Source organism: Prionailurus viverrinus, chromosome B3 (genome assembly GCF_022837055.1).
Source record: "Prionailurus viverrinus isolate Anna chromosome B3, UM_Priviv_1.0, whole genome shotgun sequence".
Lineage (NCBI taxonomy): Eukaryota > Metazoa > Chordata > Mammalia > Carnivora > Felidae > Prionailurus > Prionailurus viverrinus.
Window position 1 is genome coordinate 114,306,898 of NC_062566.1, and position 26,291 is coordinate 114,333,188.

The following is a 26,291-nucleotide window of genomic DNA, read 5'->3' on the forward strand; positions in this document are numbered from 1 at the left end:
GCATTCCAGCAGCAGCAGGGCACAGGGGTTCCTTTTTCTCCACATCCTCACCAACACTTGTTTCTTGTGTTGTTGGTTTTAGCCATTCTGACAGGTGTGAGGTGATATCTCATTGTGATTTTGACTTGCATTTCCCTGATGGCTAGTGATGTTGAACATCTTTTCATGTGTGTGTTGGCCATCGGTATAACTTCTTTAGAGAAATGTCTGTCCAGACATTTAGAGAAAGTGGTCTAGTTTCATTCTTTTCCATGTAGCTGCCCAGTTTTCCCAATGCCATAGGTTGAAGAGACTGTCTTTTTGCCATTGTACATTCTTGCCTCCTTTGTCAGAGATTAATTGACCATATAATTGTGGGTTTACTTCTGGGCTCTCTGCTCTGTTCCATCGATCTATGTGTCTGTATTTTGTGCCAGTACCATATTGTTGTGACTACTACAGCTTTGTAGTAGGTCTTGAAATCTCCGTTTGTGATACCTCCAGTTTTGCTCTTCCTTTTCAAGACTGCTTTGACAGTTTGGGGTCTTTTGTGGTTCCATACAAGTTTTAGGATTATTTGTTCTAGTTCTGTGAAAAATGCTGTTGGTTACTTTGATAGGGATTGCATTAAATCTGTAGGTTGCTTTGGGCAGTATGGCCATTTTGACAATATTTGTTCTTCCAGTCCATGAGCATGGAATGTCTTTCCATTTCTTTGTGTCGTCTTCAATTTCTTTCATCGGTTTTTCAGAGTACAGGTCTTTCACCTCTTTGGTTAAGTTTATTCCTAGGTATTTTATTATTTTTGGTGCAGTTGTAAATGGGATTGTTTTCTCAATCTCTCTTTCTGCTACTGCATTATTAGTGTCTAGAAATGCAAAGGATTTCTGTATACTGATTTTGTATCCCATGACCTTACTGAATTAATTTATCGGTTCTAGTAGCTTTTGGGTGGAATCGTTGGGGCTTTCTATATGTAGAATCATGTCATCTGCAAATAGTGAAATTTTTTACTTCTTCCTTACCAATCTTGAATACCTTTTATTTCTTCTTCTTGTCTCATTGCTCTGGCTAGGACTTCCAGGGCTATGTTGAATAAAAGTGGTGAGAGTGGATATCCTGGTCTTGTTCCTGATCTTAAGGGGAAGGCTCTCAGTTTTTCACTGTTGAGTATGATGCTAGCTCTGGGTTTTTCCTTACATGGCCTTTTTTATGCTGAGGTATGTTCCTTCTAAACCTGCTTTGTTGAGGGTCTTTATCATGAATGGATGTTGTACTTCGTCAAATGATTTCTCTGCATCTACTGAAATGATCACGGTTTTTCTCCTTTCTCTTATTGATGTGATGATGCATCACGTTGATTGAGTTGTGGATACTGAACCACCCTTGCATCCCGGGAACAAATCCCACTCGATTGTGTGATTGTGGTGAAAGATTTTTTTAATGTATTGTTGGATTCGGTTTGCTAATATTTTGTTGAGGATTACTGCATCTATGTGCATTAGAGATATTGGTCTGTAGTTCTCTTTTTCTGTAGAGTCTTTATCTGGTTTTGGTATCAGAGTAACGCTGGATTCACAGAATGAATTGGAAGCTTTCCTTCCTCTTCTGTGTTTTGGAATAGTTTTAGAAGAATAGGTATTAACTTTTCTTTAATTGTGTTGTATAACTCACTTGTGAAGTTGTCTGGTGCTGGACTTTTTGTTTCTTGAGAGTATTTTTTATTACTGATTCAATTTCATTGCTGGTAATTGGTCTGTTCAAATTTTCTATTTCTCCCTGATTCCGTATTGGGAGGTTATATGTTTCTAGGAATTTATCTATTTCTTCTAGGTTGTTCAATTTGTTGGAATGTAATTTTTCATAATATTCTTTATAATCCTTTGCATTTCTGTGTTGTTAATTCTCCTCTTTCATTTCTGATTTTCTTTGAGTCCTCTCTTTTTTTGTTTGTTTTTTTTCTGATGAGTCTGGCTGAAGGTTTATTAATTTTGTTGATCTTTTTGAAGAACCAGCTCCCGGTTTCACTGATCTGTTTTACTGTTTTTTAGTTTCTATTTCATTCATTTCTGCTCTAATCTTTATTTCCTTCCTTCTACTGGTTTTGAGTTTCATTTGTTCTTTTTATAGCTCTAATTTTAGGTGTATGTTTAGGTTATTTGAGATTTTTCTTGCTTTTGGGGTTTGTCTATACTCCAATAACTTTCCTCTTAAAACAGCTTTCGCATCTCAAAGATTTTTGGATCAATGTGCTTTTGTTTTCATTTGTCTCATTGTATTTTTTTTTCACTTCCTCTTTGACTTCTTGGTTGACCCATGCAGTGTTTAGTAACATGTTATTTAAGCTCCATGTATCTGTGTTCTTTCCAGGTGCGTGTGTGTGTGTGTGTGTGTGTGGTTGATTTCCGGTTTCATAGTGCGGTTTCATAGTGCTTCCGGTTTTCATAGAAAAGGTGCATGGTATGACTTCAACTTTTTGAATCTGTTGAGACTTGTTTTGTGGCCTAATATGTGATATATTCTGGAGAATGTTCCATACTTCAAAGGAATATGTATTCTGTTCTTTTAGGATGGAATGTTCTGAATGTATATCTCTTAGCTCCATCTGGTCCAATGTGTCATTCAAAGCCACTGTTACCTTGTTGATGATCTATCCATTGATGTGAATATGGTGTTGAAGTCCCCCACTATTATTGTATTACTATAAATTAGTTCCTTTATGTTTGTTATTAGCTGCTTTATGTATTTCAGCGCTACCAGGTTGGGTCATAAATTTTTACAATTGTTATATTTTCTTGTTGAATTATTCCCCTTTAGATTATGTAGTGTCCTTCTTTGTCTCTTGTTACAGTCTTTGTTTTAAAGTATATTTTGTCCTATATAAGTATTGCTACCCTAGATTTCTTTTCACTTCCATTTACATGATAAATGCTTTTCTATCCCTACCCTTTCAATTTGTATGTGTCTTTAGGTCTGAAAACAGTCTCTTGTAGGCAGCTCTTACTTTTTTATGCATTCCACCACCCTGTGTCTTTTGATTGGACCGTTTAGTCCATTTACATTCAAAGTAATTGTTGATAGGTATGTACTTACTGCCATTTTGCTATTTGCTTTATGGCTGTTTCTGTAGTTCTTCCCTGTTCCTTTCTTCTCTTGCTCTCTTCTCTTATGATTTTTGCTTTCTTTAGCCATATACTTGGATTCCTTTCTCTTTATTTTTTGTATTTCTGTTACAGATTTTTTACTGGTGGTTACCATTGGTTCATATATAACTTCTTAGGCATAGAGCAGTCTATATTAAGTTGATGGTCACTTAAGTTTAAACCCATTCTTTACTACCCACCCCCACCATTTTTTAGGTATATGGTGTCATACTTTCTTATATCCTTTTATTTTGTGAATCCCTTGACTGATTTTTATAGACATACTTAATTTTACTGCTTTTGTACTTCCTAGCTTTTCTCACTCCTGCTTATGGTCTTTCCTTTCCATTCAAAGACTCCCATTTAACATTTCTTGTAGGGCTGGTTTAGTGGTCATGGATTCCTTTAATTTTTGTTTGGAAAACTCTTTATCTCTCCTTCTGTTCTAAATAACCTTGCTGGTAAGAATAATCTTGGCTGCAGGTTTTTTTCTTTCAGCACTTTGAAAATATCATGCCACTCCTTTCTGGTCTGTAGAGTTTCTGCTGAAAAATCAGCTGAGAGCCTTATGGGATTTCCCTTGTATATGGAGAGTTGTGTTCTTTTCTCTTGCTGCTTTAAAAATTCTCTCCGTATCAGTACTCCTTGCCATGTTAATTACTATGTGTCTTGGTATGATTTTGTGGCTCTCTTTGTGTCCTGGATCTGGATTTCTGTTTCCTTTCCCAGATTTGAGAAGTCTTCAACTATTATTTCTTGAAACAAATTTCCTGTCCCCCTTTCTTTCTCTTCTCTTTCTCGGATCCCTATAATGTGAATGTTAAATAATGTTCTAATTCTTCTTTCTTTTTTTTTATTTTTATTTTTAAGAGAGAGACAGAGCATGAGTAAGGGACGGCAGAGACAGAGACACAGAATCCAAAGTAGGCTCCAGGCTCTGAGCTGTGTGAACAGAGCCTGATGTGGGGCCTGAACTCACAAGCTATGAGATCATGACATGGGCTGAAGTTGGACACTTAACTGACTGAGCCTCCTAGGCACTCCAGTAATGTTCTAATTCTTTAAGAAAAAAATTTTTTTAATGTTTATTTTTGAGAGAGAGAGAGAGAGCGAGCGAGCAGGGGAGGAGCAAAGAGAGAGGGAGACATAGAATCCGAAGCAGGCTCCAGGCTCTGAGCTGTCAGCATAGAGCCTGACGCAGGGCTTGAACTCATGAACCATGAGATCATGACCCAAGCCAAAGTTGGATGCTCAACTGATTGAGCCACCCCAGGCGCCCCTGTTCTAATTCTTTTTTTTTTTTTTAAGTTTTTTTAATGTTTATTTATTTTTGAGAGCGAGTGAGCAGGTGAGGGGCAGAGACAGAGGGAGACAGAAGATCGAAAGCAGGCTCCACGGTGACAGCAGAGAGCCTGACATGGGGCTAGAACCCACCAACTATGAGATGGTGACCTGAGCCAAAGTCAGATGTTCAACCGACTGAGCCACCCAGGCACCCCACCCCTGTTCTAATTCTTAAACTGAGTTGTAGATACACAAGTTTTCAGTTCATTATGCTCTATACCCCACATATGTTATATATATTCTTTTGGATAGATCAACTATTTTATAATTTTAGGGGAAGATTAAGGTGGAAAATCCTTTCCTGAAACTGAGGATTAAGATGGGGAATATAGAAATATAATACATATGCACACATAATTAAGAAACATCTAACAAAGAGTAAGAAAAATAAATCACACATAGTTATAAAAGTTAAAAGACTTTCTCACTTTTATTTAAAAAAATAAAGTCATTGAAATTTAGTCTGTCCAGCCAAATCTGGAATGAACCAGAAGCCTTTAGAGGTACAACTCTTAGAGAAATGGGAACTTTCTAGAGTTTTTCCCCCCTACATTATATTTGTTTGCTTTTATTTGTTCTATAGTCACAACCACACCTCTAACTTTAGGCCTCTCTTGTATATAAATTATAAGGACGAGTGGAAAAGACAGGAGTATGCTTCAGAAAGTTAACTATGAGGAGAAAAAACCCCAAAACTATAGCCCAAATTTGATATACATAGGAGATATAAAAGACACACTCAGGAAACTTGACCCTGACACTTAAGATTGTTTCCTTGTAAGAAAAAGAAACAAAGCCAAAATGGTAAGATTACTCTAATTTTTATAAATGTATTAACTAGTACCAAATGTAACAATATATAAACTAAACTATTAAACCATAGGTACCATTTTGAAAACCTGAAAAAAAATAGAAAACTCACAAATTTCCTTAAATTAGCTAAACTTCTTTTTTCAGGAGACTCTAATCCCACAAGGCTATTCCAAAGATAGCACTAAAAGCAAAAATCACATAAATTGATAATTATCTTGGGAATACCTCAAATCAGCCACAAAGTATAGTATTACACTATCTTGCAATAAATCCAACACAAACAGGATTTTTCTAGTATGGAACAGTTTGCTATTTTCAACTGAATACAGTTAAAGTAGCTGCCTTATGCTTAGGAACTATGCCATGAGAAAAGCATCTATCTAGCACTAGAATCACAGGGTATGCTCACACTATGGGAGGCACAAAAACACTGTAGAGAAGAAACTTGCTGAGTAGAACAGCAAAGAGAACCTAAATTTAATTTTATTGCCTTTAACTTTATTATTCTCTAAACAAATATGGTTGGATGTGAAAATATACAATCCTACTATATTCTTCCTCACACTTCTATTCCAGAATTCTACAGGGAAAGTTATGAGAAAAAAAAATGCACTGAGTGTCCATCTGCCAAAAACATTTTTTTTATTCACTCACTAAAATTTAAGCTAAAAATGACATATTAAATAATCATTACATTAACAAAGAATATTGTACCACAAGCAAAAAGCAAAAAAACTCATCTCTGAGTTTTCTTTGATTTCTACTATTTCTTATGGTGTGTAACATGCTTTCAAGTCATAAGACATTTAGAGTGAAAAAAAATTTTTTTATTTCATCAAGTTAAGTAAGTTTAAAAAATATAAGGAATCCTAGACTTTCCACATGGCCAAAGGATTCAGCAGTAGGTCATCTAGTCAATCTCCTACTGAATCAATGAATTCTAAGAATTCTGGATTACATTAAATATTGGCCTAACTGGCATAATTTGCCTAACAGGAAACAATTTATAACTTATTAAGTTGTATCACTGGCTCAGTGTTCCACTTAGGCACGGAGCCAAGTGAATTGCAACAAAGTATAGCTTCATCATCCACAGTAAAATTAAAATACTCAATATTAAACTTACAGAATTAATAAAATTCATTTTATTTTATTAATATTTATTTATTTTTGAGAGAGAGAGAGTGAGCAGGGAGGGACAGAGAGAGAGGAAGACACAGAATCCAAAGCAGGCTCCAGGCTCTGAGCTGTCAGCACAGAGCCCGACGCAGGGCTTGCACTCACGGACCTCGAGATCATGACCTGAGCTGAAGTCTGACGCTCACCCGAATGAACCACCCAGGTGCCCCAATAAAATTCATTTTAAAAGCTCAGTCACTTTTATGATAAAAATTAATTTACAAACAGATTCATAGAAAGGTAGAAAGAATAAAGGGCTGGTTTTGCTTTTTTTTTTAATTTACTTCTCAAAAGAAACATTCATTTAGTTCTTGCATATACACAGTTGTTGGTTAATTTAAAATTTGTTTCTATTCCAGTTCAAATTTATGAGTTACGTATGTTAGGATATCCTGAACACAATATTGCCTTATTTCAGAAAGTTCTGCCATCTACAGCATTTTCAAAGAAAAGATTTTAAGAACAGATTATTCTAATTTTTCAATAGCTAAAACTAAAAGTTGTTTTGCTATCAGCTGTCAGACCAGAGGCTTAAAAACAACAAATTAATCTTGGTTGTCCTAAAGATTGGTATTTGAGAAGGGAACACTGTCACAGTTTGAATGCCAAAAGTCTTCAGCCATATACTCCCTCACCCTGACTGCCTTTTACACCACATGTTCTTGACTAGGGCATCGTGCATCAGGCTCTTCAGATTTGGCAATGCCCTAATATTACACACAAACTTGAATGTGCAATTGTCTGTGCACTTTCTGGGACCAGATTCTTCAACTTTCATCAGAATCTCAAAGGATTCTGTAACTATCGAAAATTTAAGTGGATTTAAACAGTATTTTGCGATCCTGATCTATCATCAGCGTTTAATTTTCAGTTTCTACCTTCCTTTTAATCTTCCCACTCATCTTGTTTACAAAATTATTTCTTTTGTTTAGATATGTGGCTCTGGCTTCTTTATTCACTCTTAAAAGACTGTAAGAGAAAACTAGAGCTTCATAAAATGAGTAAAGAACCTGTCTACTTAAAACTGCAGTCAACAGTGGTTTCAAAAGCTGACCTTGTAATATTTAAAAAACCTGCAATATTAAAGAAACAAAGCTATCTCTTCTGAAGACTTTTTCTTTCGGTTAGTTACACAATCAATTTTATCTTTTAGTTGATCTCTTGCCTTTCAATTGAGAAAACAATCGGTGAACTGAATTTGCAATTCAGCTATACTCACCTCTACCTTTTAAGGCATGTTAAGACTGAACATAAAAATATGGCCATCACCCCTAACCTCACAATACAAATATATACAACTGACTTCATTAAAATGGTGTTCCTTCAAAAATTAAACTACTTATAAAACAAAATGGTTTTCTCTGATATAGCAAGGACTGATTTAGCAAGGAACATCCTGATGAAAAAGGGCAGAACTGCTGAGAATGCTAGCCTACTTTTACACTGACTTCCCTCCTCTAAGCATCTGTTAAGTGTGGGATGAGAAAAAGGTGCTGAATCTGGAGAGGCAGACTAGAATAAAAATATATTTGGTTCCAAGAATTTAAAAGAGAGACAGAAATGTCACTGGAAAAATTATAGAAATAAGAAGGTTAAAAACAGCTCTGCACTCCTTTCCTCACAAAGAACTTCACATATCATCTACATACATCATCTCTTCAATTCTTTAACCCTCTCCGCTCTGTGATCGGACTCCTTTTCCCTCACAATCCTCTCCCCTTATCCAAACCATTAACAAAAGACTTATAAAATATTATCTTAAGTTTGTCCATTGCTCTTTATCTCCACCATCAAGAACCATGGTCCAAAACAACTCTCCCTCTTATCTTACTAGTATAAGCCATCAACCAGTATTTATCTTTATTTCCTCTACTGTCCCCCTCTGATCAACTGTGTACAAGGTAGCCAGTGTAATCTTTAAAAACGTAAAATGAATCATGCACTGCATAATAGTTCCATGGCTTTCTAATGCACCTTCAAATTAAATCCAAACTCTCAGCATTTGGGAAGTCAGTATGGCAGAATAACTGACAATGCCCAAGAAATGCATGGAACAATGCCCAGAACATCACAAAGGTTGAGTAAATGTTAACATATAAGGTATAGCTCCTGCCTGCTTCTCTTACCTTGAGGTGACACTCTCCCCAGCTATGAGCCTTTCAGTTAACTAAAAGCTCTCTCCCACTTTGGGTTGGCTATTTCCCTGTCTGAAATGCTTTTCTTTCAGACCCTTCAAGAACTTCTGTCTTTCATTCATATCTCAAGTCTCAACCTAAATATCTTATTGGGGAACCTGCGTGGCTCAGTTGGTTAAGTGTCAGACTTCAGCTCAGGTCACGATCTTGTAGTTTGCGAGTTCAAGCCCCGTGTCAGGCTCTGTGCTGACAGCTCAGAGCCTGGAGCCTGCTTCGGATTCTGTGTCTCCCACTCTCTCTGACCTACCCCTGCACATGCTCTTTTTCTCTCTCAAAAATAACCATTAAAAAAAAATATTTGTGGATGTGCAAGTATTTAAAAAAATATATCTTGTTGACGAGGCCTTCTTTTTTCCTCTAAATACCATTCTCTATTATTCTGTATTATACCATTCTTTTTATTTCCTTCAGTGTGTATAGTTCATAATTTTTTTTTGTTTCATTGGTTAAACCCTTGACCGTCATCAGATGACTAAGCATCGATCCAATGAATTCTCAAAGTTGCTTTATATAGGAATCATTGGGCTCTGTTCTTTCTATCCAAAATGTACATGTTTATCTTCTCTTACTAACAAGCTAAAAAATTGATCACTAATATAAATATATCACAGCCCATGCTATGATTCATTATATGTACACATTTCCCTTACTTGTTTAAAACCCTGTGTCCAACAACATATTATGCTAGGTGCTGGCAGAAGAGGAACCAGCATGAAGTACTAAAGATTATTTCTACCCTTAAGGTCTTGAATGATATAAGTAAGCATAGGATAGGAAGGACAAAAAAGGGGATGCATTTCAAGCAGGGGATGGGTTGGAATGAAGGAAGAGTCATGATACGTATAATGTATATTTCACCAAAACTAACATGCCAGAGATTGCAAGATATGTTGCACTAAGAAAAATTCCTGCCAAAATTAATTATTAATAACTGTTCATTAATTGTGAAATATCATGAGTAGTAAGATGCATACCAATATGAGATAGATCCCAGTTTCAGAGATGTTGAAGTGTAAGGAAAAGAGGAAGTAGGGAAGGGAGAAGAGGGGAAGGAAAGGGGCAGGGGCAGGAGAAGAAGAAAGAAAAATGACCATTCAATTGTTAATATAAAATCAATCTTCCGAGAACTTCAAAAAGTCTCAATGATATGGAATACTGGTTATTCACTAAAGTTTGTTATCAGGAAGGGGAGAAAAATCCCTAAAAAGAGTGGTCACAGAGCAACCCATACTTTCATATTGTTTTCATTTGCTTTGCATATCTTTGCCTTTCCCTTTATTTTTAGCTTTTCTAAATCACTTTTTATATCTCTTACATATAGCACATAGTTGAGTCTTGCTTTGTGAACCAAACTGAAAATCATGAATTTTTTTTAGAGGTGAGTTAAATATAACAAAAAAGATACATCTTTTAAAATTCATGTATTTCAAAACTCCTAATTGACTTGAGGATCATAGGTCATGGCTTAAAGGAGCAAATATACCTAAAAATTATAATAGAAAATGAAAAATCTTAAATGGATATAGTTAAAAATAATGAAAATATTCCATTTCAAACCTTATTAAGTCACTTATAAATGTATAATTTTTTTAAATGTTTATTTTTGAGAGGGACAGCATGAGCAGGGGAGGAGGAGAGAGAGGGAGACAGAGGATCCAAAGCAGGCTCAGCACTGACATCAGAAAGCCCTATGCGGGGCTCAAACTTGTTAACCATGAGATCATGACCTGACCTGAAGTCAGACACTTAACCGACTGAGCCACCTAGGCACCCCTATATTAATTCAAGTTAGTTAACATACAGTGTAGTCTGGCTTTAGGAGTAGAACCCAGTGATTCATCTCTTACGTATGATACCCAGTGCTCATCCCAAAAAGTGCCCTCCTTGATGCCCATCGACCATTTAACCCATCCTCCTACCAACCTCCCCTCCAGCAACCCTGTTTGTTCTCTGTATTTAAGAGTCTCTTATGGTTTGCCTCCTTCTCTGTTTTTATCTTATTTTTCCTTCATTCCCCTATGTTCATCTGTTGTGTTTCTCAAATTGTTGTGTTTCATGACTGAAATCATATGGTATCTTTTTCTGACTGACTTATTTCACGTAGCATAACATACTCTAGTTCCATCCACATTGTTGCAAATGTCAAGTTTTTTTTTTTTTAATTTATTTATTGATAGAGACACTCAGGGGAGGGGCAGAGAGAGATAAGGAGAGAGAGAGAATCCAAAGCAGGTTCTGCACTGTCAGCGTGGAGCCCAAGATGGGACTAGAACTCACAAACCGTGAAATCATGACCTGAGCCAAAATCAAAATCAGATGTTTAAGTGACTGACCCACCCAACCAGGCGCCCCACAAATGGCAAGATTTCATCCTTTTCCATTGCCGAGTAGTATTCCACAGTATATCTATATAGATATAGATACACACACCACTTCTTTATCCATTCATCAGTCGATGGACATTTGGATTCTTTGCAAATTTTGGCTATCGATGACAGCACTGCTATAAACATTGGGGTGCATGTGCCCCTTCAAATCAGCATTTTTGTATCCTTTGGATAAATTTTGCATCCTTTGGATAAAATTGTTGGGTCATAGGGTAGTTCTATTTTTAATTTTTTGAGGAACCTCCATATTGTTTTCCAGAGTGGCTGCACCAGTTTGCATTCCCACCAACAGTGCAAAAGGGTTCCCCTTCTTCCGCATCCTCACCAACATCTGTTGTTTCCTGAGTTAATTTAGCGACATGCAGAAAAATGAAACTGGACCAATTTCTTACACCATACACAAAAATAAATTCAAAATGGATGAAAGACCTAAATGTATAATTTTAAATGCTTATATGAGAAAAAAGCCTAGTAATTGGCGAGTTAAGCATCTATCTGAAGGAATCACCAAAAGAAAACACAAAGAAATTAGAATAAAATTCCACTTCCAGTAATATATCAGGCTAGATTTTCACTCAATTATCTCATTGAAAACAGCTAAAAGTGATGGGTAAAATTTTATTTCAAAAAATATTAAAAGCACTGAAGCATGAAGAGTTGACAAGATCATAAAGGAATAACCAGACCACAATCTATAAGAAAGCAGAAACTCAAAGAGAGCAGTGGCATAATGAAAGAGTTTTTATCCTGTATACATCTGCATAACTCACCAAGTTGAGCTTTACTTTTGATGATCTCTTGGGAGAAAACAGAAATCAAAGAATAAGACCTACCCAACATGGAAATGTAACAGGAGAACCTTTCTGCATAAAACTGAGACCTGCCCCCCCACACACACCCCAAAAGTTTTATGTTCAGGAAAAGAGTGAACAGGAAGTAAATCCAGTCCATCTCTTCCCACATCTCATCACCGAAGGACAAGGAAATTTGTCTTCTTGATGGAAAGAGAACAAGGATTTCTAAGAGGTTGTGGACAAGAAGGCTCATACACATATTTGCAATCCACAGTCACCCCATTAGGGTGGCACAAAACCTCTAGGGATAAATTTAATCACCATGTTGCAGTACCTTGAGGTATCTGGGGGAAAAAAACTAAAGGTATATACTCTTTTTTTAAAATTTTTTTTTTCAACGTTTATTTTTGGGACAGAGAGAGACAGAGCATGAACGGGGGAGGGGCAGAGAGAAAGGGAGACACAGAATCGGAAACAGGCTCCAGGCTCTGAGCCATCAGCCCAGAGCCTGACGCGGGGCTCGAACTCACAGACCGCAAGATCGTGACCTGGCTGAAGTCAGACGCTTAACCGACTGCGCCACCCAGGCGCCCCTAAAGGTATATACTCTTGAAGCAACACATTTCGTTCTCGGGTCTCAAAGAAGAACCACAAATATTTTTCCAGGGAAAATAAGCAATTCACAGTAAAAGTCTCACACAGGAAAAATAAAAAGAAATCTATACCTAGGCACAGCATATGAAAGTTCAGGAAACCAAAAACATAAACAGTACAAAAGCAGCCAGAGATTAAAAAAAAAAAAAAAAAAAGACACATTCACTTATATTAACAACTATTAGGCAGCTGATTTATCAATATAAACAATGGAAACCAGAAGGGAGTGGAATTATTTCTTCCAATGACTAAAATAATACTGCCAGCCTGTAATTTTATACCTAGTGAAATATCTATCAAAAAAAAAAATAATACAGACACTTTCAGACAAAAACAAACAAAAACAGAGTTTACTACAAAAAATCTCATTAAAGAGAATTCTAAAGAAAAAAAAATCTTCAAAAACAAAGAAGTGATCCAGATGGAAAAATCTGAAATCACTGGAGGAATCAAGAGCACACAAAGTTGGGAATGACATCACATTCAGAGGCTCACTGTCACCATTTTCTGCCATGTAGACCGAAGAATAGAAAACCCAGTTGACAATGAGACAAAAGAAACAGACTCAAAGGAAAGAAGTAAAGTCCTAGTAGCACTGTAAGCCCCTGAGTGCAGCTGTTCTTAAGGCCGACTGAAATCCTGTACCTGGGGGGCACCTGGGTGGGCTCAGTCAGTTGAGCATCCAACTTCAGCTCAGATCAAGATCTCACAGCTTTTGAGTTTGAGCCCTGCGTTGGGTTCTGTGCTGACACCTCAGGGTCTGAAGCCTGTTTCAGATTCTTTGTCTCCCTCTCTCTCTCTCTGTCCCTCTCCTGCTCATGCTCTGTCTCTCTCTCTCAAAAATAAACATTAAAAAAAAAATTTCTTCATGAAATCCTGTCCTTGGAAAATATGAGATACTCTAATGTCCTTATATTAGATTCTGCTTTTCACTTAAAAGGTATGTAAAGGAAAATGGCCAACAATTAATAAACAGAAAACATACAATAAAGAAAATCAAAGTCAAGCACTAGTTTTTGACACAGCTAAGAAAATATATAAACACTTTAGCAAGATAGATGAAGAAAAAAAGAAGTCACAAAAAATATTAGGAATAAAAAAGAAATACTAAGCAGAAATTTAAAGGATAATAAAAGAATGCTTTGAATAACTTTATGCCAAATACTCTTAAGTTTATTGATTTATTTTGAGAGAAAGAGAGAACACGCACATGCACATGAGCAAGGAGGGGCAGAGAGGGAGAGAGAATCCTAAGCAGGCTCAGCACTGTGAGTACAAAGCCCAACACAGGACTTGAACACATCAACTGTGAGATCATGACCTGAGTTGAAATCAAGAGTAAGATGCTTAATCAACTGAGACACCCAGGTGCCCCTATGCCAAATACTTAAAAAACAAAACAAAACAAAACAGACAAAACAGAGCCCCATGCAGGGCTCAAACTCACAGACCGTGAGATCGTGACCTGAGCTGAGGTCAGATGCTCAACTGACTAAGCTACCCAGGCGCCCCAAAGAAAAAGTTTTTCTACAAACTGACGTAACTACAAACAGAAAATTTAAATAAAACCATTAGAAAACTGAATACATACCTACCAAAAAAAATTCTAAGCCCACTCACTCCCCCCAAAATACTAAGCCCAGACAGTTGAACAGAAGTTTGGCCAAATGTTCAAGAAACAGGAAACAGATCATTCTAGTCTTTTGTTTTGTTTTGTTTTTAATTTATTTATTTGAGAGAGAGAGAGAGAGAGCACAAGGAGGGAAAGGGCAGAGACAGCAGGAGAGAGAGAATCCCAACCGCACTTTGTTCTGAGCCCAACACGGGTCTTGATCCCACAACCATGAGTTCACGACCTGAGCCAAAGTCAAGAGTCTGACATTCAACCGACCAAGATACCCAGGGGCCCCAGATCATTCTAGTCTTACATAAACCGTTAGTGGTGATGGGGGGACCAGAGTGGAGGGGGGAGGAATAGTTCTCAACTCATTCTTTGAGGCTGTTATAATCTTTTTGACATTTGTTTTTATTAATTTACTTTTTTAAACTGAGATTTATGCCCCATATGGGGCCTGAACTCACAACCCTGAGATCAAGAATCACATGCTCTACCGACTGGGCCAGGTAAGCACCCCAAGGCTGGTATGATCTGAACACCAAAATCAAACAAAGATAATGTAAGAAATGAAATTATGGGCCAACATTACCCATGAACATAGATACAAAAATCCTAAATGAAATACTAATAAACTAAATCCACTTGTATGTATAAAAAAAAAAAAAGACTATCATGATTAAGTTTGGTTCATTCCAGCAATGCAAGGGTAATTCAACATTAGAAAATATATAAATGTCATTCACCACCCTGAACAGAATAAGGAAGGACAACATATGATCTCACAAGTACAGAAAAAGTGTCTGATAAAACTTAATACTCATTCTTCACACACAAAAAAACATCTTAGCCAACTAGCAACAGAAATGTCTTTAACCTATAGCATATCTATGAAAAACCTACAACAAACAGTGGGGCATCTGGGGCTGAGTTGGAAGAACATGTGCTCTTGAACTCTGGGTCATGAGTTAGAACTCCATGTTGGGTGTACCGTTTACTTAAACAGAGAAACTTAAAAGAAAAAAAATCTACAGCAAGCACTATTCTTAATCATAAAACACAAGAAGCACTCACTTTGTTTTTTTTTATGTTTATTTATTTTTGAGAGAGAGAGAGAGAGACAGAGACAGTATGCAAGAAGGGGAGGGGCAGAGAGAGACGGAGACACAGAATCTGAAGCTCCAGGCTCCAGGCTCCGAGCTATCAACACAGAGCCCGACACAGGGTTCAAACTCACAAACTGTGAGATCATAACCTGAGTCGAAATCAGATGCTTAACCAACTGAGCCACCGAGGCATTCCATGAAGCACTTGCTTTTAAAAATTAAGTGCAACATGGGGCGCCTGGGTGGCTCAGTCAGTTAGGTATTCAACTTTGGCTCAGGTCATGATCTCATAGTCTGTGAGTTCGAGCCCTGTGTTGGGCTCTGTGCTGACAGTTTAGAATCTGGAGCCTACTTTGCATTCTGTGTCTCCCTCTCTCTACATCTCCCCTGCTCACACTCTATCAAAAATAAACATTAAAAAAAAATTTTTTTAAGTGCAACATAAGAATGCCCACTATTAACACTTGTATCGAATATTATGCTGTAAGTCCTAACTAGTATAGTAAGACAAAAAAAGGAGAAAAGATGTAAGCATTGCAAAGGAAGACACAATTTGCATTCACATTATTTTAATAAAGTAATTTAGTAAGGTGACTGAACATAGATCTGTTTACCAAAAAAGCTTACATCAGCAAATAGAAATGGAAAGGAAAAACAAAAGAGGAAAAGTATACTATTTATAATAGTAACAAGAAATAAGGCATCTAATAATTCAAAGAGAAGGTTTGAGAGACATTTAGAGAAAAATAAAAAACTTTACTGAGATATTTTTAAATACTTAAAGAACTAGAAAGACATACCATGTTCAAGGATATGAAGATTCGGTATCATATAACAGAATTAATGCACGTGTAGATTAAAAGTTACAAAGATCTTTTTTAAAAAGTTACAGAGATCTGGGGCACTTGGGTGGCTCAGTTGGTTAAGTGTCAGACTTTGGCTCAGGTCATGATCTCGCAGTTTGTGAGTTCAAGCCCCACATCAGGCTCTCTGCTGGCAACACACAGCCAGCTTCAGATCTTCTGTCCCCCTCTCTCTCTGCCCTCCCCTGCTTGTGCTCACTCTTTCACTCTCAAAATAAATAAAAAACCATTAAAAAAAAAAAGTTACAGGGAGATCTTGGGCTCATATACAAGGCAAGTCCCATTTTACGTATTTATTTAATTTATATATACCTATGTAATATATATACAACATACATACATAATATATATACATATATATAATATATACACATACATATATATTTTTTTTTTAATTTTTATTTGAGAGAAAGTGCAAGCCAGAGAGGGGGCAAATGGGGAGAGGGAGAGGAAGAAGAGAGAGAAGGGGAGAAAAGGGGGAAAGAGAGGAAGAGGGAGTGGGAAAGAGAAAGAATGAATGCCAAGCACGCTCCACGCTCAGTGCAGAGTCCAATGGGGCTCGATCTCACAACCCCAGGATCATGACCTGAGCTGAAATCAAGTCAGACACTCAACTGACTGAGCCACCCAAGCACTCCTGGGAAAGTCCCATTTTAAAACAACAGCTTTGGAATATTTGCAGAACTTGACCCAAAATACTCCCATTTATGCATATATTTGCAATTGGTATAAACTTCTTAGTCACTGATCACATATTTTACTTTAAGCTATAGTAAGAGTGGATGTGGCACTTCAGAATTCTTTTTTTTTTTTTTAATGTTTTTTAATGTTTATTTATTTATTTCTGAGACAGAGACAGAACATGAGTGGGGGAGGGGCAGAGAGAGAGGGAGACACAGACTCAGAAGCAGGCTCCAGGCTCTGAGCTGTCAGCACAGAGCCCGACGCGGGGCTCGAACTCACAAACCGTGAGATATGACCTGAGCCAAAGTTGGTCGCTCAACCAACTGAGCCACCCAGGCGCCCCAAGAATTCTTACAGCTGCAATGAACAAGCATTAGTAAAGAGTACGTGATCAGTACGTGGATGAGTTCTAGCTGAATGTGCTGTGGCCCCCCCAGTTCAAAGGTCAATCACTGTGCACATTCAATACAATGTTAAGTTCTGGTAACTATTCCTGCAAATGATGAAATGTTGCCAACATTTTACATAACACATAAGGTTTTGGTTATTTGTAATTATCTACAAATATTGCCAAAATATCTCCTTAAAAGCCACCTAAAAATGTAAACATTTATTCTGAATATAAATTGCATTTATAAGGAGAAAACAGATAAAACACATTCATAATACAATGATCATATAGGGCTCAAAGGGTATTTATAGTGGAACTATGTTTGGTCCTTACACGTAAAATATTCTTGTACTTGTGAGGCTCATAAGCAGTTGCCCAGTTTGTTCTACGACAGATGTGAAATTGATTAAATGTATGATTTTCCCTAGGTCTAACTTATTCAAATTTAATTTTAGTTCATGTGAATTTTGTGATACCTTATATTGGTGCTTAAACTTTCCTTATTCAGTTTCCTGATATAGAAATAATGATCATTTGTTTTACTAACTCCTAGGAGATGATTATTGATGGCTTACTATGTATCAGGTACTGTTGTAAGTGCTTTGGTACATATTATATAATTTAATCTTTACAACTTTATCAGGTGGATAATATTACTATCACCATTTTACAGACAGAAAAACTGAGGTACAGAAAAAGTTAAGTCACTTTCCTAATGTCACACAAGTAGAAAAGCTTAGGGATTCATAACCAGGAATCTGTCTCGAGAGCCCAGACCCTCAATTACTATGTTACACTTCTTTTCACAATATTTAAAAGATACATAAAATTATCATGGACAGAAAAACTCACCATTAAAAAAATTATTAGTAACAGTTAAACAACAGTTAAGCAATATTAATAGCAATATAACTTATCATAGGTTGATACTTAACAGCTATTTCAAAGTTTCATGGCTACAATTAAGAGTTTTGAAGTTGGACAGACCTGGCTCTGAATCTTGGCTGTGCCCTTTACAGTAAGCTGTGTGACTTTGGACAAGTTTCGTAACTTCACCAAGCCTCAGTTTCCTCATCTGTAAAATGAGAATAATAAACATCTCACAAAATTGTTGTTGTAACATAATTACTGCTATGTTACAGTGATAGGGTAACTCCAAACAAAATACAGGTACACAAAATACAAAGAGGAGATTCTCAATTTACCCCAGAGAACAGGACTTTATTCTAATGATGTAAAATGACCACTCCAAGTTACCATAGAAACTATAAAATCCACACACTGGTGTAGAAGCAAAATCTCCTCTAATTCATAACAAATAATTCCCCTAATTACAAGTCAAATGCCTGAGAGGTAAAAGACTGAATCTGTGAAATATAAAATACTATATAGACACAAAGAAAGAGACGAACAGAACAGACACTGTTGTTTGCTGACAACTCGCACAAATTCCATTCCGTACATATCCTTTCTAAGACTGGTAGTATTCAGGGGCACCTGGGTGGCTCAGTCCGTTGGGTGTCCGACTTCAGCTTAGGTCATGATCTCACAGCTTGTGAGCTGGAGCCCTGCACCAGGCTGTGCTCCTGTGCTGACAGCTCAGAGTCTGAGCCTGCTTTAGATTTTGTCTCCATCTCTCCCTGTCCCTCTCCCACTCATGCTCTGTCTCTCTGTCTCTCTCTCTCTCTCTCTCTCTCTCTCTCTCTCTCTCTCTCTCTCTCAAATATAAATAAACATTTAAAAAAAAAAAAAAAAGACTGATAGTATTCAAGGGGCCCAAAACGTGAATAGCTGTATCGACAAGGAGTGATTCCTAGCTATGGTAGGAAGAAATTTTTGTAAGAAAAAGACAAAGAAAGAGGCATGTCATCAAAGCAGGGTATTAGTATATTACTACTAAGGAATGATTATTTCATTTGTAACTAGTATTTTATGGGTCAAACAAGTTTAATTGTCACTATTGCTGCCTTTAGAATCTCAATAAAATAATTTTACAATAAATAAACACATTTCTATTAATACCTGCATTTACCAATAAATCATCTGTAACATTATCTATTTGTGATAAAGTTAGTTGTTTCTTTGAAGGGGGAAGTTTTAGTAATACAATATAAAAACCTGTTTTTAAAGGAATGATAGGAATAATATTTTACAAAAGCCCTATACGATAATTTTGTTAAACAGCTCATCAATATTATCAAGGTGAGTTTTTATGAATGTCACCAGTCTAATAGCAAGAATTCTACTAAGTATTAAAATAACTTATTACATAAAATAATTATTAAAATGATTGTTCATTGTAGCTCAAAGATTTATTTATTTTTAATGTTTATGCATTTATTTTGAGAGAGAAAAAGAGAATGGGTGGAGGAGGGGCAGAGAGAGACTGGGACAGAGGATCTGAAGCAAGCTCTGTGTTGACAGCAGAGAGCCTGACGTGGGTGGGGCTCAAACTCAGGAACTGTGAGCAATGACCTGCACTGAACTTGGACACTTCAATGACTGAGCCACCCAGGCGCCCCTAGCTCAAAGATTTAATACAGAATGTCCATTCCCTAATATATTCCCTTTTAACAAATAATTGCAAAAACACCGACACATGAAAAGATGCTCATCATCAATAATCATCAGGGAAATGCAAATCAAAACTACAATGACAAATCACATCATCTTTGTCAATGACTAAAACCAACAACACAAGAACAGATGTTGGCAAGGATATAGAGAAAAAGGAACACTCATGCACTGCTGGTGGGAATGCAAACTGCTGTAGTCACTGGAAAACAGTAGGCAGGTTCTTCAAAAATTTTAAAGTAGAAGTACCCTATGATCCAGCAATTGCACTAGTAGGTACTTACCCAAAGAATACAAGAACACTAATTTAAAGGGATACATGTGCCCGTATGTTTATAGCAGCATTATTTTTAATAGCCAAGATATGGAAGCAGCCCAAGTGTCCATCAACTGATGAACAAAGAAGATGTGGTAAATATATACAGTGGAATATTAGCCATAAAAAATGAAATCTTGCCATTTGCAACAACATGGATGGAGCTAGAGAGTATTATGCTGAGTGAAATCAGAGAAAGACAAGCACCATATGATTTCACTCATATGTGGAATTTAAGAATCAAAACAAATGAGCAAAGGGGAAGAGAGACAGAGACATAAACCAAGAAAAAGACTCTTAACTATAGAAAACCAACTGATGGTTAACAGAAGGGAGGTTGGGGGGTGGGGGATAGGTGAAATAGGTGATGGGGATTGAGGAGGAGTGTGCTTGTTGTGATGAGCACTGCATTTTATATGGAATTGTACCACTAAATTGTACATCTGAAACTAATATTACACTGTATGTTAACTGGAACTTAAATTAAAACTTTAAAAAACTAAACAAAATATAATTCCAAAAATAGCCTTCAAATTTTCTTAATAAATTTATAAAGGTTTTTGTCTGGAATATGGCAATCTGTTTTCACAAAGCACCCTTTTTAAAGAAAACTTATTAGTTAAATAGGAAATCCTTAGGAAATCCTTTAAAAACCTTTTGTAAACATATCAAAGGAAATGAATATAGGAAAATAAGGTGCTTGAGGTAACTTGGCCATTACAGAACTCCAAACAAAAATTCAAGTCCTTCTGCTCTGTATCTTAACAATTTGTAATTTTTCAACTTGATAAGCATTTCCTTCAGTACTTTACTTTCTGTAAGTGATGAGAATAATTTTTGTCCTTTTTGTGACTCTATTAATAACCAATAAAATCTAGTTGCTCAATCACAACTCACAAATATGAAAAATTGTGACTTAGGAATTTTTAGGTAGCTTTTTATTTTATATAGCTTGCAAATACCACTGATTATTTACATTTCCCTCATTTGCTTTGTCATTCTTTCACACTTTTTTTTTCCTGAACCATGTGAGTCGCAGACACTGTACCATTTTGGCACTCAATGTTTCTTTTTTTATTATTAAATATAATTTATTGTCAAATTGGTTTCCATACAACACCCAGTGCTCATCCCAACAGGTGCCCTCCTCAAGGCCTATCACCCACTTTCCCCTCTCCCCCACCCTCCCATCAACCCTCTGTTCTCAGTATTTAAGAGTCTCTTATGGTTTGCCTCCCTCCTTCTCTGTAACTATTTTTTTCCCCTTTTCCCTCCCCCATGGTCTTCTGTTAGGTTTCTCAGGATCCACATATGAGCAGCACTCAATGTTTCTACAGTATTTTCCCAGGAAGACAGATATGCACTTAGATAACCACAGTGTAGCAAATCAGAGCAGTATTGTATCAATGTTAAAATTTCTGTTACATAATTACACTCCATGTTCAAATGTTTCCAACTGCCTTAAAAATGTCCTTTAAAGCTACTGATTTCCCCAGTCCAAAATCCAATTCAGGACCTTGCATTACATTTAGTGGTAATGTCTCTATAGAAACTTACCATCTGAACAGTTCCTTAGTCTGTGTCTTTTAAAACTAATATTTTAAAAGGATATAGACTAGTTATCTTGCAGAATGTCCCTCAATTATGTTTGTCTGATGGTCTCTCATGTTTAAACTCAGGCTATGCATTTTTTACAGGAATGTCACAAAGTAATGTTGGGTCCTTCATGCACATATCAAAAACTCCAAGAGGCTAGTGGGTTCTATTATCAGTGATACTAACTTTGATCATTTGGTAAAAGAGTCTCCTGCCAAGTTTCTCTACTGTAAAGTTACTAATTTTCTCTTTGTAATAAGTTAATATTTTGTAAGGAACTATCTTGAGGCTATGTAAATATCACGTTCCTTATCAAACTTTCACCTAATAGTTTTGGTACTTGTAAATTATTCTTGCGTGAAAGTACTATTTAAATTGTTCTGAAATAGTGATTTTTTTCTTTTTTCTTTTTTTTAATGTTTATTTATTTTTGAGAGAGAGAGAGAAAGAGAAAGAACATGAACAGAAGGGGAGAGAGAGACAGAGACACAGAATCCAAAGCAGGATCCAGGCTGTGAGCTGTCAGCACAAAGCCCAACGTGGGGCTCAAACTCACAAACTGTGAGATAATTACCTGAGCTGAAGTCGGACACTTAACTGACTAAGCCACCCAGGTGCCGCTGATCTTTCTCAGTTGTGCTAAGTCGTATCACTCACATCTTAAACTCAGTCTGAATCTAAGTACAAAACTGCATAATAATAACAGGTATCATTTAATCAGATCTTACTATGTGTAAGCTATTTCCTACCCTTCCCCTATGATCATCTGTTAAGTTTCTCAAATTCCACATGTGAGTGAAATCATGTGATATGTCTTTCTCTGACTGACTTATTTGCTTGGCATAATACACTCTAGTTCCATCCACATTGTTGGAAATGGCAAGATATCATTCTTTTTCCTTGCCAAGTAGTATTCCATTGTGTGTATATATACCACATCTTCTTGATCCATTCATCACTTCATGGACATTTGGGCTCTTTCTATAATTTAGCTATTATTGATAGCACTGCTATAAACATTGGGGTGCATGTGCCCCTTCAAATCAACACTCCTGTATCCTTTGAATAAATTGCTAGTAGTGTAATAGCTGGGTTGTAGGGTAATTCTATTTTTAATTTTTTGAGGAACCTCCACACTGTTTTCCAGAGTGGCTGCATCAGTTTGCATTCCCACCAACAGTACAAGAGGGTTCCCCTTTATCCACTTCCTCACCAACATGTGTTGTTGCCTGAGTTGTTAATTTTAGCCACTCTGACCAGTGTGAGGTGGTATCTCACTGTGGTTTTGATCTGTATTTACCTAATGGTGAGTGATTTTGAGCATATTTTCATGTGTCTGTTTGCCACCTGAATGTCTTCTTTGGAAAAGTGTCTACGGGCACCTGGGTAGCTCAGTCAGTTAAGTGTCTGACTTCGGTTCAAGTCATGATCTCACAGTTCATGGGTTCAAATCCCAAATCGGGTTCTGTGCTGACAGCTCAGAGCCTGGAGCATGCTTCAGATTCTGGGTCTCCCTCTCTCTCTGCCCCTCCCCCACTTGTACTCAGTCTCTCTCAAAAAAAAAAAAAAAACAAAACTGAATAAGGGGCACCTGGGTGGCTCAGTTGTTTAAGCATCTGACTTCGGCTCAGGTCATGATCTCCTGGTTTGTGAATTCGAGCCCCTCAGTGGGCTCTATGCTGACAGCTCAGAGCCTGGAGCCTGCTTAAGATTCTGTATCTCCCCCTCTCTGCCCCTCCCCTGCTCATGCTCTGTCTCTCTCTGACTCTCAATAATAAATAAATGTAAAAATATATATATTTAAAAAATGAACACATACTAAAAAAATTAAAAAAGGAAAAGTCTATTCATGTCTTCTGCTCATTTCTTCACTGGATTATTTGTCTTTTGAGTATTGAGTTTGGTAAATTCTTTATAGATTTTTGATACTAACCCTTTATCTGATATGCCATGGCAAATATCTTCTCCCATTCTTTAGGCTGCCTTTTAGTTTTGTTGTTTCCTTTGCTGTGCAGAAGCTTTTTATTGTGATCAGGTCCCAAAAGTTCATTTTTGCTTTTATTTTCCTTGCCTTCGGAGAGAGACATGTCAAGTAAGAACCTGCTGTGGCCAAGGTCAAAGGGGTTGCTGCCTGTTTTCTCATGTAGGAATTTGATGGTTTCCTGTCTCACATTTAGGTCTTTTATTCATTTTGAATTTATTTTTGTGTGTGGTGTAAGAAAGTGGTCCAGTTTCATTCTTCTACATGTTGCTGACCAGTTCTTCTAACACCATTTGCTAAAGAGAGTGTCTTTTCTCCATTGGATACTCTTTCTTGCTTTGTGGAAGATTGGTTGGCCATATACTTGTGGGTCCATTTGTGGGTTCCATTGATCTATGTATCTGTTTTTGTGTCAATACCACACTGTCTTGACAATTACAACTTTGTAATACAGGCTAAAGTCCAGGATTGTGATGCCCCCAGCTTTGTTTTTTTTCCCCCAACATTACTTTGGTTATTCGGGGTCTTTGGTGGTTCCATTCAAATTTTAGGATTGTTTGTTCTAGCTCTGTGAAGAATGCTGGTGTTATTTTGATTGGGACTGAATTGAATGTGAGGATTGCTCTGGGTAGTATTGACATTTTAACAATATCTGTTCTCCCAATCCATGAGCATGGAATGTTTTTATCCATTTCTTTGTGTCTTCTTCAATTTCTTTGATAAGCTTTCTATACTTTTCAGAGATCTTCTACCTCTTCGGTTAGGTTTATTCCTAGGCATTTTACGTTTTTTGATGCAATTGTAAATGGGATCGATTCCGTGATCTCTCTTTCTGTTGCTTCATTATTGGTATATAGAAATGTGACCGATTTCTGTACACTGGTTTTATATCCTGAGACTTTGCTGAATTCCTGTACCAGCTCTGGCAGTTTTTTGGTGGAGTCTTTGGATTTTCCATGTAGAGTATCATGTCATTTGCAAAAAGTGAAAGTTTGACTTCTTTGCCAATGTGTATGCCTTTTATTTTGTTCTGTTGTCTGACTGCTAATGCGAGGACTTCTAACACTATGTTAAACAACAGTGGTGAGAGTGGACCTCCCTGTCATGTTCCTGATCTGAGGGGGAAAGCTCTCAGTTTTTCCCCATTGAGGATGATACTAGATGTAGGCCTTTCATATATGGTTTTTATGATGTTAAAGTATGTTCCTTCTATCCTGACTTTCTTAAGGGTTTTTTTTATTAAGGAAGGATGCTGTATTTTGTCAAATGCTTTTTCTCCATCTATTGACAGGATCATATGGTTCTTATCCTTTCTTCTATTAATGTGACATATCACGTTGACTGATTTGCAAATATTGAACCAGCCCTGCAGTCCAGGAATGAATCCCACTTGATCATGGTGAGTAATTCTTTTTATATACTGTTGAATTCGATTTGCTAGTACCTTGTCAAGAATTTCTGCATCCAGGTTCATCAGAGATACTGGCCTCTAATTCTCCTTTTTAGTAGAGTCTTTGTCTGGTTTGGGAATCAAGGTAAGGTTGGCTTCAAGCTTTCCTTCCGTTTCTGTTTTTTGGAACAGTTTGAGAAGAATAGGTATTAACTCTGCTCTGCTATAAATGTCTGGTAGAATTCCTCTGGGAAGCCATTTGGTCCAGGACTATTATTTGTTAGAAGATTTTTGATAACTGATTCAATTTCTTTGCTGGTTATGGGTCTGTTCTATTTCTTCCTGTTTGAGTTTTGGTAGTGTGTGAGTGTCTAGGAATTGGTCCATCTCTTCCAGATTGTCCAGTTTGTTGACATATAATTTTTCATAGTACTCTCTAATGATCTGTTTTTCTGTGGTGTTGGTTGTGATCTCTCCTCTTTCATTCATGATTTTACCCTGGTCCTATTTGGTACCATTTGGGTCCTCTCTCTTTTGTTTTTGAGACATATGGCCAGGGGTTTATCAATTTTGTTTATTCTTTCAAAAAACCAGCTCTTAGATTCATTGCTCTGTTCGACTGTTTTTTTGGATTTTATATTGTTTATTTCTGCTCTAATCTTTATTATTTCTCCTCTTCTGCTAGCTTTGGGCTTTTTCTGCTGCTGCCTTTCTAGCTACTTTAGGTGTAAGGTTAGGCTGTATATGGGACCTTTCTTGCTTCTTGAGATAGCCCTGAATTGCAGTGTATTTTCACCTTAGGACTGCCTTTGCTGCATCCCAAAGGATTTAGACTATCTTGTTTTCATTTTCATTTGCTTCCATATATTTTTTTTAGTTGTTCTTTAATTTCTTGGTTGGCCCATTCATTCTTTAGGAGGATATTCCTTAACCTCCATGCATTTGGGGACTTTCCAGGGTTTTTCTTGTGATTGATTTCAAGTTTCATAGCATTGTGATCTCAAAATATGCATGGTATTATTATATACTTATTATCTTATTATACTTATAAGATAATATTACCTTATTATACTTATTGAGGGCTATTTTGTGACCCAGTATGTGATCTATTTCGGAGAATGTTCTATGTGCACTTGAGAAGAATGTATATTCTGCTGCTTTAAGATGAAAAGTTCTAAATATATCTGTTAAGTCCATCTAGTCCAATGTGTCATTCAGAGCCATAGTTTCCTTACTGATTTTCTGCCTAGATGATCTGTCCATTGTTATAAGTGGAGTATTCAAGTT

The 26,291-nt window shown here is 36.8% G+C and overlaps 1 protein-coding gene across 11 annotated transcripts in view; it reads right to left on the reverse strand.

The window, feature by feature from the left end:
* NUMB (NUMB endocytic adaptor protein) overlaps nt 1–26,291 on the reverse strand; it is a 201,720-nt gene that overhangs the window by 99,619 nt on the left and 75,810 nt on the right. For 4 of the 11 annotated variants that reach the window (XM_047862209.1, XM_047862206.1, XM_047862210.1 and 1 more), the window contains one exon: nt 18,135–18,222. The exons of the other annotated variants lie outside the window; for them this stretch is intronic. The gene's annotated coding sequence lies outside the window, so the exon portion shown is untranslated. The remainder of the gene's footprint in view (nt 1–18,134; nt 18,223–26,291) is intronic. 11 annotated transcript variants of the gene reach the window in all.